We start from the raw sequence: 12,264 nt of genomic DNA on the forward strand, positions 1-12,264 counted from the left end.
TCCAGGGAAGAATACTGGGGTGGGTTGTTATATCCTCCTCCAGGGGATCTTCCCAACCCAGGGACTGAACTCTCATCTCTTAGGTCTCCTGCACTGGCAGCTGGATTCTTTACCACTCAGTTCAGTTCAGTCACTCAGTCGTGTCCAACTCTTTGCGACCCCATGAATTGCAGCACGCCAGGCCTCCCTGTCCATCACCAACTTCTGGAGTCTACCCAAATCCATGTCCATCGAGTTGGTGATGCCATCCAACCATCTTATCCTCTGTTGTCCCCTCTCCTCCTGCCCCCAGTCCTTCCCAGCATTAGGGTCTTTTCCAATGAGTCAACTCTTCGCATGAGGTGGCCAAAGTATTGGAATTTCAGCTTCAACATCAATCCTTCCAATGAACACCCAGGACTGATCTCCTTTAGGATGGACTGGTTGGATCTCCTTGCAGTCCAGGGGACTCTCAAGAGTCTTCTCCAACACCACAGTTCAAAAGCATCAATTTTTTGGTGCTCAGCTTTCTTACCGTCCAACTCTCACATCCGTACATAACTACTAGCACTTTACCACTAGCACCACCAATAAGTCAAACACAACTGAAGTGACTTAGCATGCACAACACTTTCTCAGCCATTTATTTCCAAGGTAGCATCTCTCCATCTTGTCATCATCAAGCATGTCTCTGTTTCTAAAAGCTTTTGTTTTATTTTATGATCTTTAAAAGTTTTATATAATTTTTAAACATTGCTCTTTTGTAGTTACTACAAAATATTGTCTATATTCCTCATGTTGTACACTATACCCTTGAGCTTATCTTATACCCAATGGTTTGTACCTCCCTCCCTGCAACTCCCATATTGTCCTTCCTCCCCCCTCCCCACTGGTAAGTGTTAATGTTAGTTGTTCAGTCATGTCTGACTCTTTACAACTGCATGGACTGTAGCCCGGCAGGTTCCTCTGTCCATGGAGTTCTCCAGGCAAGAATCCTGGAGTGGCTAGCCATTCCCTTTTCCAGGGAATCTTCCTGACTCAGGGATTGAACCTGGCTCTCCTGCATTGGCAGGCAGGTTCTTTACCATCTGAGCCACATGAGAAGCCCCCACTAGTAACCACTAGTTTATTCTCTATATCTGTGGGTCTGCTACTTTTTGTTATATTCAGTAGTGTATTGTATTTTTTAGATTCCACATATAAGTAATATCACATAGTTTTTGTCTGAAAGCTTTCATTTTAAAGTTCTCCTCCTGGCAACTACTTTATCTACCCATTATTCCCCTTTATCTGTTCATTTACAACTGTGACCTGTCTACTTCCCTGACCCTTTAATTTTCCCCACACTCTTCACCTCTGTTCCCCTGATTTATCTTTCTTCAACTCTCTTGTCCCATTGTTTTCCCATTCAACCACCAGACAGCATTCCTTGACTGATCGAGCTGCCCACCTTCTCTGTTTCTGTCTGAATCCTCTAGAGAATATAGGTGTGTATTCTATGTGCTGTATTCTATGTAGAATTATATATATAATTAATTATATACAATTCTCTCTAAATATATATATCCTCTATGTCTAAAGAATTATATATGATTATATAGAGAGACATCTATATTACATAGAATTATGTATCTCATATACTTTATATATATATATAGAGAGAGACAGAGACAGAGAGAGATTGAGATTCACTTAAGGAATTAGCCTCTTGTAATTATGGAGGCTGAAAAGTCCAAGATCTGTAGTCCCAAGCCAGAGAGATCAGGAGAGTCAATAGTTCAAGCTTCAGTCTGAGTTCAAATTTAAAGGCAAGAGAAAACTGATATTCCAGCTTAAAGACAGTCAAGCAGAGAGAGAACTCTTTCTTACTAATCCTTTTATTCTATTCAGGCCTTCAATGAATTGGATGAGGCCCACCCATATAGTTTTATTTTTTAAAGTGTTTTGATAATTTTATTGAGTTATAATTGGTATACAATAAACTAGACATATTTTAAGTATACAGTTTGAAAAACTTTTACATATGTCTACACTCATGAAACTGTTGCCACAATCAAAATAATAAACACATCTGTCGCCTCCTAAGATTTCACTGTACTCCTTTGTAATCTCTCCTTCTAGCCCCTTCCTCCACTCCCTGTCAACTGCCATGCAACTAGTAATCTGCCTTCTGTCACTGTAGATTCGTTTGGATTTTGTAGAATTGTGAATAAATAAAACCATATAGCATACTCCTTTTTTCTTGGCTTTTTTTCAATTATCATAATAATTATGATTCATCACCGTCATTTCATGTATCAACAGTGAATTCCTTTTTGTTGCTGAGTTGTATTCCATTGTGTAGATACACTACCATTTGTTTGGTCGGTCACCTAATGAACATCCAGGTTTGCAATTTGGGGTTATTACAAATAAATCTGCTATATATTACATTTGTGTATGTCTTTGTACAGACACATGTTTTCATTTTTCTTCAGTAAGTACCCAGAAATCAATGGCTGGGTCATATGGTAGGTGTATGTTTCTTTTTTAACCTTTTAATTTCATATTGGAGTATAGCCAGTTAACAGTGTTGTGATAGTTTCAAATGAACAGCAAAGGGGACTCAGCCATACATATATATATATTTCCATTCTCCCCCAAATTCTCCTCCTATCCAGGCTGCAACATAACATTGAGCAGAGTTCCCTGTGCTATACAGTAGGCCTCTATTGGTTATCCATTTTAAATATAGCTGTGTCAATCCCAAACTCCCTAACTATGTAGGTGTGTGCTTAATTTTTAAGGGACCACCAACTATTTCTTAGAGTAGATGTTCCATTCTACATTCCCACCAGCAGTGTATGTAGTGAGTGAGAACGCCAGTTACTCCACATTTTCTCCAACACTTCGTATGATCAGTCTATAATTCTAGTCATTCTAATGGGTATGTTGTGGTATCTCACTTGTAATTTTAATTTGTATTTTTTAATGGCTAGTGACATTGAGCACTTTTTCATGTGATTGTCATCTGTATATCTTCTTTGCTGAAGTGACTTCTCAAATCTTTTGCCCATTTGAATATTTTGATACAACTGTTTCTTAATATCCTTTTTTTCCTTTTATGGTTTATATTTTTGGTGTTGTATTAATAAATCTCTGTCTAAAGTCACAAACATTTTCTTCTGGAAGTTTTACAGTTTTTAGCTTTATAGTTACATCTAAAATCCATTCAGAGTGTTTTTTTTTAATTTGGCATAAGGTATGAATCAAACTTTTTTTGCACATAGTTGTCCAGTTGTTACAGAATCATTTGTTGAAAAGACTGTCTTTGACTCCACTGAATTGCTTTTGTGTCTTTGTTGAAAATCAGTTGGCCATATATGTGTTCATCTGTATCTGACTTCTCTAATTTGTTCCATTGCTGTACTGATCTATCTTTATGCAAATATCTCACTGTCTTGATCACAGTATCTTTATAGTAAGTCTTGAGATCAGGTAGTGTTAGTCCAAAATTGAACACATTCTCTCTTTTAACTTACTCTTATACTTTTATTCTTTATCTCAATGAATGGTGGCATCCATTCATGCCAGAGCATCCTATTAGACTTCTTCCTCCACTCCTGCATTTTGTCAATTACCAGCACTTCTTTCCACCTCTCCTGTGGCTATTCTCAGCCACTATCATCTTTTCGTTAAATATTCAAACTCAGTCTTTCTGTGAGTGTGTCTGTCTCTCTCTTTCTCCAAATTTTAAAGTTCATAAAGACAGAAATCATATCTACCTTGTCACCATTGTATCCTAAGTCCCTTGCATGGGACTCAATAAACATAAATTCAATGAACAGGTTAATTAGTTAACTTATCACCTAGATTCTTCAACACATACAAACTGTCTTTTAATGGGTTTCCTCTAGTCTTGGCCCAAATAATCCATTCTCCACCATTCGCTGGAGTAATTTTTTAAGCAGCTGTGATAAAGTTCATTTCCTTGTAGACCTCTTCATTGGTCCCTCATTTCCGTCAATATCATTTCCAGGTTCCTTAACTTGATTCCCACCTCCCTCCCTAGCTTGGTCATACTTGGTTCTCTGGCCCCAACTCTCCTCAGACGCATCCCTAACGTTATGTTGTATGTTCTCTCTCACCTTTTGAACTTAGTGCGTGCTGTTTGCCTACTTGGCACAATGTTTTACCCTCCTCTTTCTTCTTCCCTTCTATCAGGCTACTTCCTGGTCATCTTTCATACTTAAGTTGTGATGTTATCCCTGACTTCAGCCCACATGGGTTCAATTTTTTTCCTATTTGTTCCCAGAGTACCAGGTATTTCCACTTATCACTACATGCCATAGTTATCCATACCCACAGGAGGCTCTGTGAAAACAGGGAATGTGACTATTTTGTTGATCATGTATTCCCAGCATCTAGTATAGTACCTGGCACAAAGTGGGTGCTTGATAAATACTTGTTGAATAAATGTTGCACACCCTGACCTACATAATTTAAACTTGAGTGATGTTGGAAACAAGATTAACCTTGTTTCAAATGCATTGTTCCATACTAACAAATTTAAAACTCTTTTGAACAGTCAAACTTATTACCTTCAAGAAAGGTTTCATTTTGATATATATGGATGACTTTCAAAGAAATCAAAGTCTAAATCAGTGCTTCTTAAACTTAGTGTGCATGGAATCATTTGGAGAATTTGTTAGAAGTTTCAGATTCCTGAATCCTATTCCAAGAGTTTCCAGTTCAATATAACTTGAAATGGGACAAGGATACTATAAAATTTTTTTAATTAATTTATTTTTTATTGAAGGATAATTGCTTTACAGAATTTTGCTGTTTTCTGTCAAACCTCAACATGAATCAGCCATCATTTCAGTTCAGTTCAGTCACTCAGTCATGTCCAACTCTGTGACCCCATGAACTGCAGCACGCAAGACCTCCCTGTCCATCACCAACTCCTGGAGTCAGCCATAGGTATACATATATCCCCTCCCTTTTGAAACTCCCTCCCATCTCCCTCCCCATCCCACCCCTCTAGGTTGATACAGAGGCCCTGTTTGAGTTTCCTGAGCCATACAGCAAATTCCTGTTGGTTATCTATTTCACATATGGTAATGTAAGTTTCCAAGTTACTCTTTCCATACATCTCATTCTCTCCTCCCCCTCCCCATGTCCTTAAGTCTATTCTCTATGTTTCTCCATTGTTGCCCTGTAAATAAATTCTTCAGTACCATTTTTCTAGATTCCATATATATGTGTTAGAAAACAGTATTTATCTTTCTCTTTCTGACTCACTTCACTCTGTATGATAGGTTCTAGTTTCATCCACCTCATTAGAACTGACTCAAATGCGTTCCTTTTTATGGCTGAGTAATATTCCATTGTATGTGTGTATATATATATATATACAACAACTTCTTTATCCATTCATCTGTTGCTAGACATCTAGGTTGCTTCCATGTTCTAGCTATTGTAAATAGTGCTGCAGTGAACAATGGGATACATGTGTCTCTTTCAATTTTGGTTTCATCAGCGTATATGCCTAGGAGTCGGATTGCTGGGTCATATGGTGCTTTTATTCCTAGTTTTTCAAGGAATATCCATACAATCTTCCATAGTGGCTATATCAATTTACTTTCTCACCAACAGTGCAAGAGTGTTCCCTTTTCTCCACACCCTTTCCAGCATTTATTGTTTGTAGACTTTTTGATGAGGGCCATTCTGACCTGTGTGAGGTGATATCTCATTGTGGTTTTGATTTGCATTTCTCTAATAATGAGCAATGTTGAGTATCTTTTCATGTGTTTGTTAGCCATCTGTATGTCTTCTTTGGAGAAATGTCTATTTAGGTCTTTTTCCCACTTTTTGGTTGGGTTGTTTGTTTTTCTGGCATTGAGTTGTATGAGTTGCTTATATATTTTGGAAATTAATCCTTTGTCAGTTGTCTCATTTGCTTTCATTTTCTCCCATGCTGAGGGTTTTCTTTTCACCTTGCTTATAGTTTCCTTTGCTGTGCAAAAGCTTTTAAGTTTAATCAGGCCCACTTGTTTATTTTTGTTTTTATTTCCATTACTCTAGCAGGTGGGTCATAGAGGATCTTGCTTTAATTTATGTCATCGAGTGTTCTGCCTATGTTTTCCTCTAAGAGTTTTATAGTTTCTGGTCTTGCATGTAGGTCTTTAATCCATTTTGTGTTTATCTTTGTGTATGGTGTTAGGAAGTGTTCTAATTTCATTCTTTTACATGTAGGTGTCCAGTTTTCCCAGCACCATTTACTGAAGAGGCTGTCTTTGCCCCATTGTATATTCTTGCCTCCTTTGTCAAAAATAAGGTACCCATAGGTGCATGGATTTATTTCTGGGCTTTCTTTCTTGTTCCATTGGTCTATATTTCTGTTTTTGTGCCAGTACAATACTGTCTTGATGACTGTAGCTTTGTAGTATAATCTGAAGTCAGGAAGCTTGATTCCTCCAGCTCCATTCTTCTTTCTCAAGATTGCTTTGGCTATTCAGGGTTTTTTGTGTTTCCATTTGAATTGTGAAATTTTTTTTTCTAGTTCTGTGAAAAATGCCATTGGTAATTTGATAGGGATGGCATTGAATCTGTAGATTGCATCTAGTAATATAGTCATTTTCACAATATTGATTCTTCCTACTCAGGAACATGGAATATCTCTCCATCTGTTTATGTCATCTTTGATTTCTTTCATTAGCATCTTATAATTTTCTGTGTACAGTTCTTTTGTCTCCTTAGGTAAGTTTATTCCTAGGTATTTAATTCTTTTTGTTGCAATGGTGAATGGGATTCCTTCCTTAATTGTTCTTTCTGAGTTTTCATTGTTAGTATATAGAAATGCAAGTGATTTCTGTGTACTGATTTTGTATCCTGCAACTTTGCTAAATTCACTGATTAGCTCTAGTAATTTTCTGATACTATCTTTAGGGTTTTCTATGTACAGTGTCATGTCATCTGCAAACAGTGAGAGTTTTACTTCTTCTTTTCTGATCTGGATTCTTTTTATTTCTTTTTCTTCCCTGATTGCTGTAGCTAGGACTTCCAGAAAGATGTTGAATAATAGTGGCAAAAGTGGACACCCTTGTCTTGTAAGGATCCTATAATTTTAATAAGTATTGTATTAATCAAGGTAGCCTATCTGCCATAACAAATAACCTCCAAACCTCAGATGGTTAACTCGATAAAAGATTTGTTTCTTGTTCATATCCCAAATCCAAATGGATTAGCAGATTTCCACACAGAGTTTCAGGAATCCAGACTACATACATTTTGTGGTTCTGTCACCTTCCACTCTGGAAACCCCTGTATCCAGCAAAGAAATGAAGGAAGATGGAGAATGTGGTGTATATAGTACATGAGAGGTTTGAGAATTTTACAGGCTGTCATAGCAGTGACCATGTAAGTCCAGGGCTAAATTCAATCCAGCGGTCTCCCCTAACTGTACATTGAGAATGTGAATGTGGTCTCGTAGTATGTTTATGTAGAAAAGGAAGGGCATGGATATTAGTAAGCACTAGCATTCTATCTCTGGTTCCCTTTGCTTCAGATGCACTATTCTCTGAGTAATAGTCGGGAAAAACCCAGCTAGGTGGCAAAACTCAGTTCATTTCTTAGGAATTCTAACCATGATCATTCACAGCATAGTGTGTTTTCCCAAGACTTGATTTTTTAATATCTTGGTAATTTCTCTTTAATTCTTGTTTAAAGTCATATAATATGTCAGAGGGATCAGATCCATAATTTTATTGACTTAGAGCAAATAGTTGTTTTGTAGCTTCTGTCAACTACTGACTGTTTGTTAAAAGAATTGTTTCAATGACTCCTCCTTTCTCACAGCTTCTGTTGAAGCAGTTCCTTATAAGTTTCAGCTCTTCACATCAATTCTTTTCATGGAGCAGGGAAAGGAGGTGATTGCAACCAGATAAGGCATTTTAGCACTTCAGAAAAAAACTTTTAGTAATTAATTCTATTTCTAAATTTCTCTTTGCTTGAGTACCTTTACATCTTTGCATTTTATTTTCTTTTATGTGAGACCTCACTCCATGTTATAACTGTGTGATTGATATTTTATTTTGCACATAAATGATTTTCCTTAGTAACTTCTTAGCAACTGACAACTTTCAGAAACTGCCTTCTTAAGTGAACTGCTTTCTGAGGAAGATTGCATAAGAAAGTAGTTTGTAAAGATTATATGTTGTAAAAGTCCTAATAAAAATGATTGTGTGCAAATATTTTTGCCTTTAGAATTCACATGTGGAAGAGCATTTTAACATCAAAAAATGCAAATGGCTTAAATGGGATTTTAAACTTTCTTCATGATTCAAGGACTGCAAAAATTATTTGCATGATTTGATGAGGGGCAGGGTGGCAAATAAATTATTACTTCAACTCAAAACATATGGAGTCCATCTTCACCTTCATTTTCTGCCTTGTGGAAAGACAGCTATAGACTACGTCTAGGGAATAATCATTCTGAGATCCCAAGAGATCATTGAGGGCAAAAGGGAGAAAAGTGGAAAGCTTCTAGATGAGTTTCATCAACTCATTGTGTGGTCAGATTCTTAAATTCCCCTTTTTCTTTTTTTTTAAATTGAAATACATAGCTTCCCAGGTGGCTCAGTGGTAAAGAATCTGCCTGCAATGCAGGAGACGCAGGTTTGATCCCTGGGTCAGGATGATTCCCTGGAGGAGGAAATGGTAACCCACTCCAGTATTCTTGCCTGGAGAATCCCTTGGATGAAGGAGGCTGCTGGGCTACAGTCCATGGGGTCACAAAGAGTCAGACATGACTGAGCATGAGCAAACACAAAACATAGTTGATTTACAATGCTTTGGGTATTCAGCAAACTGATCCAGTTACAGATTTATATTCTTTTTCAGATTCTCTTCCCCTATTAGTTATTACAAGGTATTGAATATAGGTCCCTATACTCTACAACAGGTCCTTGTTATCTGTTTTATATATAGCAGTGTATATCCCAAATTCCCAATTTACCTCTCCCCGCCAAAAAAATTTCTTTTTCTAATCTTGGGTAACTTGGACTGCATCACTCCCCAACTCCCTGACTCAGTTTTCCCACCTTGCAAGCCAGAATATCCTTCATTAATTTACAAACTTGAGAATCAAAGATAGAGGAATTGCACCAAATCTGAAAATCACTTTGAATTCTGTCTTTAAAATATAATGAAATGAAAGACTGATGAAAATAGTGTTGGCCAAATGGGGTTCTGTCTCCATTTATTAAAATCATTCTGACTCTCAGACCTTTCTCAAATGGCCAGGGAGAAGCGTGGAGAAGAGGCTCAGCCCCCTTCCAAACAAGCAAATGTTAGCTCTTCTAATGCAATCTAAAGTTCAGAGGATAAGCAGGTGGAACACATCCGGGACTCGGTGGCAAAGGCTCTGTACACATTTCTTGGAATGAAATTCCCTTAAGCCCTGGAGAGGGCCAAGAGCCTGGTGAGGTATGGCCTTTCTCTCCCACTGCTGGGCTTCCTTTCTTACTACTGCTCTAAATGTTGCAGAAGAAGGTTTTGGTAGTGTTTCAGGTTAATATTTCCTACTCTTTGGGCCTGGGTGCTGGTGGGGGGTGGTGGTGGGAGGTGTGGTTGGTGTTCCAATTCTAGCTGTGTAGAGTGGCTTCTGGAGAGAGTTCATCAGGATGGTGGAAGTGGCCCTGACCTAGGAGGTCCTACTCCCTTATCCTTGGCTTCCCTGATGGCTCAGCAGGTAAAGAATCTGCCTTCAATACAGGAGACACAGGAGATGTGGGTTTGATCCCTGGGTCAGGAAGATCCCCTGGAGAAGGAAATGGCAACCCACTCCAGTATTCTTGCCTGAAAGATCCCATGGACAGGAGCCTGGTGAACTGTAGTCCATGAGGTCACTAAGAGTTGGACATGACTTAGCACACATACTGACTGACTGACCCCCTTGTCCACCACTGAGATCCTGAGGTCTTGGAATTTACCTTCTTTCTGCCTTAGTTGGTGCTGTCAGCACTATGGTTGTGCAAAGGGGTGGCCAGGGGATAACAAATTATTTTACGGGAAGAATTTCCCTATGGCTTATATGCCTGGCCATTCATCTCTCTATGTTTAGATTACTTTTATATCAATAGAAAAGATTAGGATTACTTTTATGTCAAATATAAAAAGAGGCTAATACTAATGCAGTATCTCATATTAACTTGAGGGCTTATTTAACAGTTGCTAATAAAAGTTCATTGGAATTAGCATAATTATAGCCTCTCTTAAAATCTGTTCAGTTGAATTTTTTTTTAATATTCTTTTACATGATTTTGGGAGGCTGAAAGCAATACAAATTTATTATAATTCAATTCTGGAGATCAGAAATCCAAAATGGGTCTGGGCTAAAAAAAATTCAAGTGCCAACAGGGCTGCATTCCTTTCTTGGAGGCTCTAAGAGAGAATCTATTTCCTGGCCTGTTCCAGCTTCTACAGGCTACTGTATCTCTCAGCTCATGACCCCTTGTTCCATCTTCAAAGTCAGCAAGGATGGGTCAAGTACTTCAACACTGCCATTTCTCTTGGTCTTTTGCCTTCTCTTCTATTTTTAAGACTTGTGATTACAAGTCTGATGATTACAGTCAGCACACCCAGAAATATACTTATGTTTTTCTTTTTGCATTAAAATGTTTAATTATTATAAAATACACATAGCATAAAATATACCATCTTAACTATTTTTAAGTGTCTAGTTCATTAGTGTTAAGTATAGTCACATTGTTGAGCCTCTTTCTGTGTTAAAAAGGAAATTCAATTACCCTAAAATACAACTTGGATATTTAGAAGACCCTTATAATAATTCTTGGCTTAAGAAGGAAATCAATGCCAAAATTACAAAAGATTGACAAATGAATGGGCACAGCAGCCCTATATATCAAAACCTGTGAAGTATCACCAAAGAAACTTTATAGCCTTGAAAGCCTTGAATATACTTATTAAAAAATAAAAAAGACTAAAAATAAATGAACTAGTAATTCATCACAAGAATGTTTCAAAAAACCACAGAAGTAAACGGGAAGTATTATAAAAATTAAAGCAGAAATTGATGAAACAATATAAATATGGTGGATTTGATCAATATAAACAAAAATGGATTGTTTTTTAAAGAACAGTAAAATAAACATCTTTGGCAATTCTTAACAAAGATAAATGAGAAAGAATAAAAATAATAAACCTTAGAAAAAAGAATGCAAATACACTAAACCTCTGGCAGTAGTTTTTTAATTATAAAATATGTAAATTTCATGCCATTATGTTTGAAAATATAGGTGAAATGGATGGTTTTCTAGAAAAAAGTAAATTTATATATTAGTTTAAGGAGAAATAAGAGATAGAGAACTGAACAATTCAGTAACTATAAAAGTAAGTGAATAAGTAATCAAAGATCTATCCTTTAAAAGGATCAGTTCCAGACCATTTAGAGACAAGTTCTACCAAACTTTGAAGAAAGATAACTTTTTTTAAATTTATTTTATTGAAGTATAGTTGATTTACATTGTTGTGTTCCTTTCTGCTATACAGCAAAGTGATTCAGTTATACATAAATACACATACCTTCTTTTTCATATTCTTTTCCATTATGGTTTATCACAGGAACTCCATAGGTCCTTGTGCTATGGAGTAAGGCCTAGTTGTTTATTCATTCTCTGTATAATAGTTGCATCTACTAATCACAAACTCCCAATCCACCCTTCTCTCACCCTTCATCCATCTGGGCAACCACAAATTTGTTCTGTATGTCTATGAGCCTGTTTCTGTTTCACAGATTAGTTCATTTGTATCACATTTTTGATTCCACATATAAGTGATATCATATGATATTTATCTTTCTTTTTCTGACTGACTTCACTTATGATCATCTCTGGTTTCACCCATATTGCTGCAAATGGCATTATTTCATTCTTTTTTATGACTGAGTTTCCCTGGTGGCTCAGACGGTAAAAGCGTCTGCCTGCAATGCAGGAGACCCAGGTTCGATCCCTGAGTCAGGAAGATCCCCTGGAGAAGGAAGTGGCAACCCACTCCAGTACTCTTGCCTGGAAAATTCCATGGATGGAGGAGCCTGGTGGGCTACAGTCCTTGGAGTTGCAAATAGTTGGACAAGGCTGAGAGACTGAGCGATTTCACTTTCACTTTTCATGACTGAGTAGCATTCCATTGTATATATACACCACATCTTCTTTATCCATTCATCTGTGGATGGACATTTAAGTTGTTTCATGTCTTGGCCAAACATGGCATGCATGTATCTTT

General features: G+C 37.2%; 1 non-coding gene across 1 annotated transcript; it reads left to right on the forward strand.

Moving 5' to 3' along the window:
• The first annotated feature begins 11,930 nt into the window (after positions 1-11,930).
• Positions 11,931-12,004, forward strand: TRNAC-GCA. The gene has a single exon. It is a non-coding gene; the product is annotated as a tRNA-Cys (tRNA).
• The last annotated feature ends 260 nt before the right edge of the window (positions 12,005-12,264 follow it).

The sequence above is a fragment of the Cervus elaphus genome, chromosome 18 (assembly GCF_910594005.1).
Source record: "Cervus elaphus chromosome 18, mCerEla1.1, whole genome shotgun sequence".
NCBI classification, from domain to species: domain Eukaryota; kingdom Metazoa; phylum Chordata; class Mammalia; order Artiodactyla; family Cervidae; genus Cervus; species Cervus elaphus.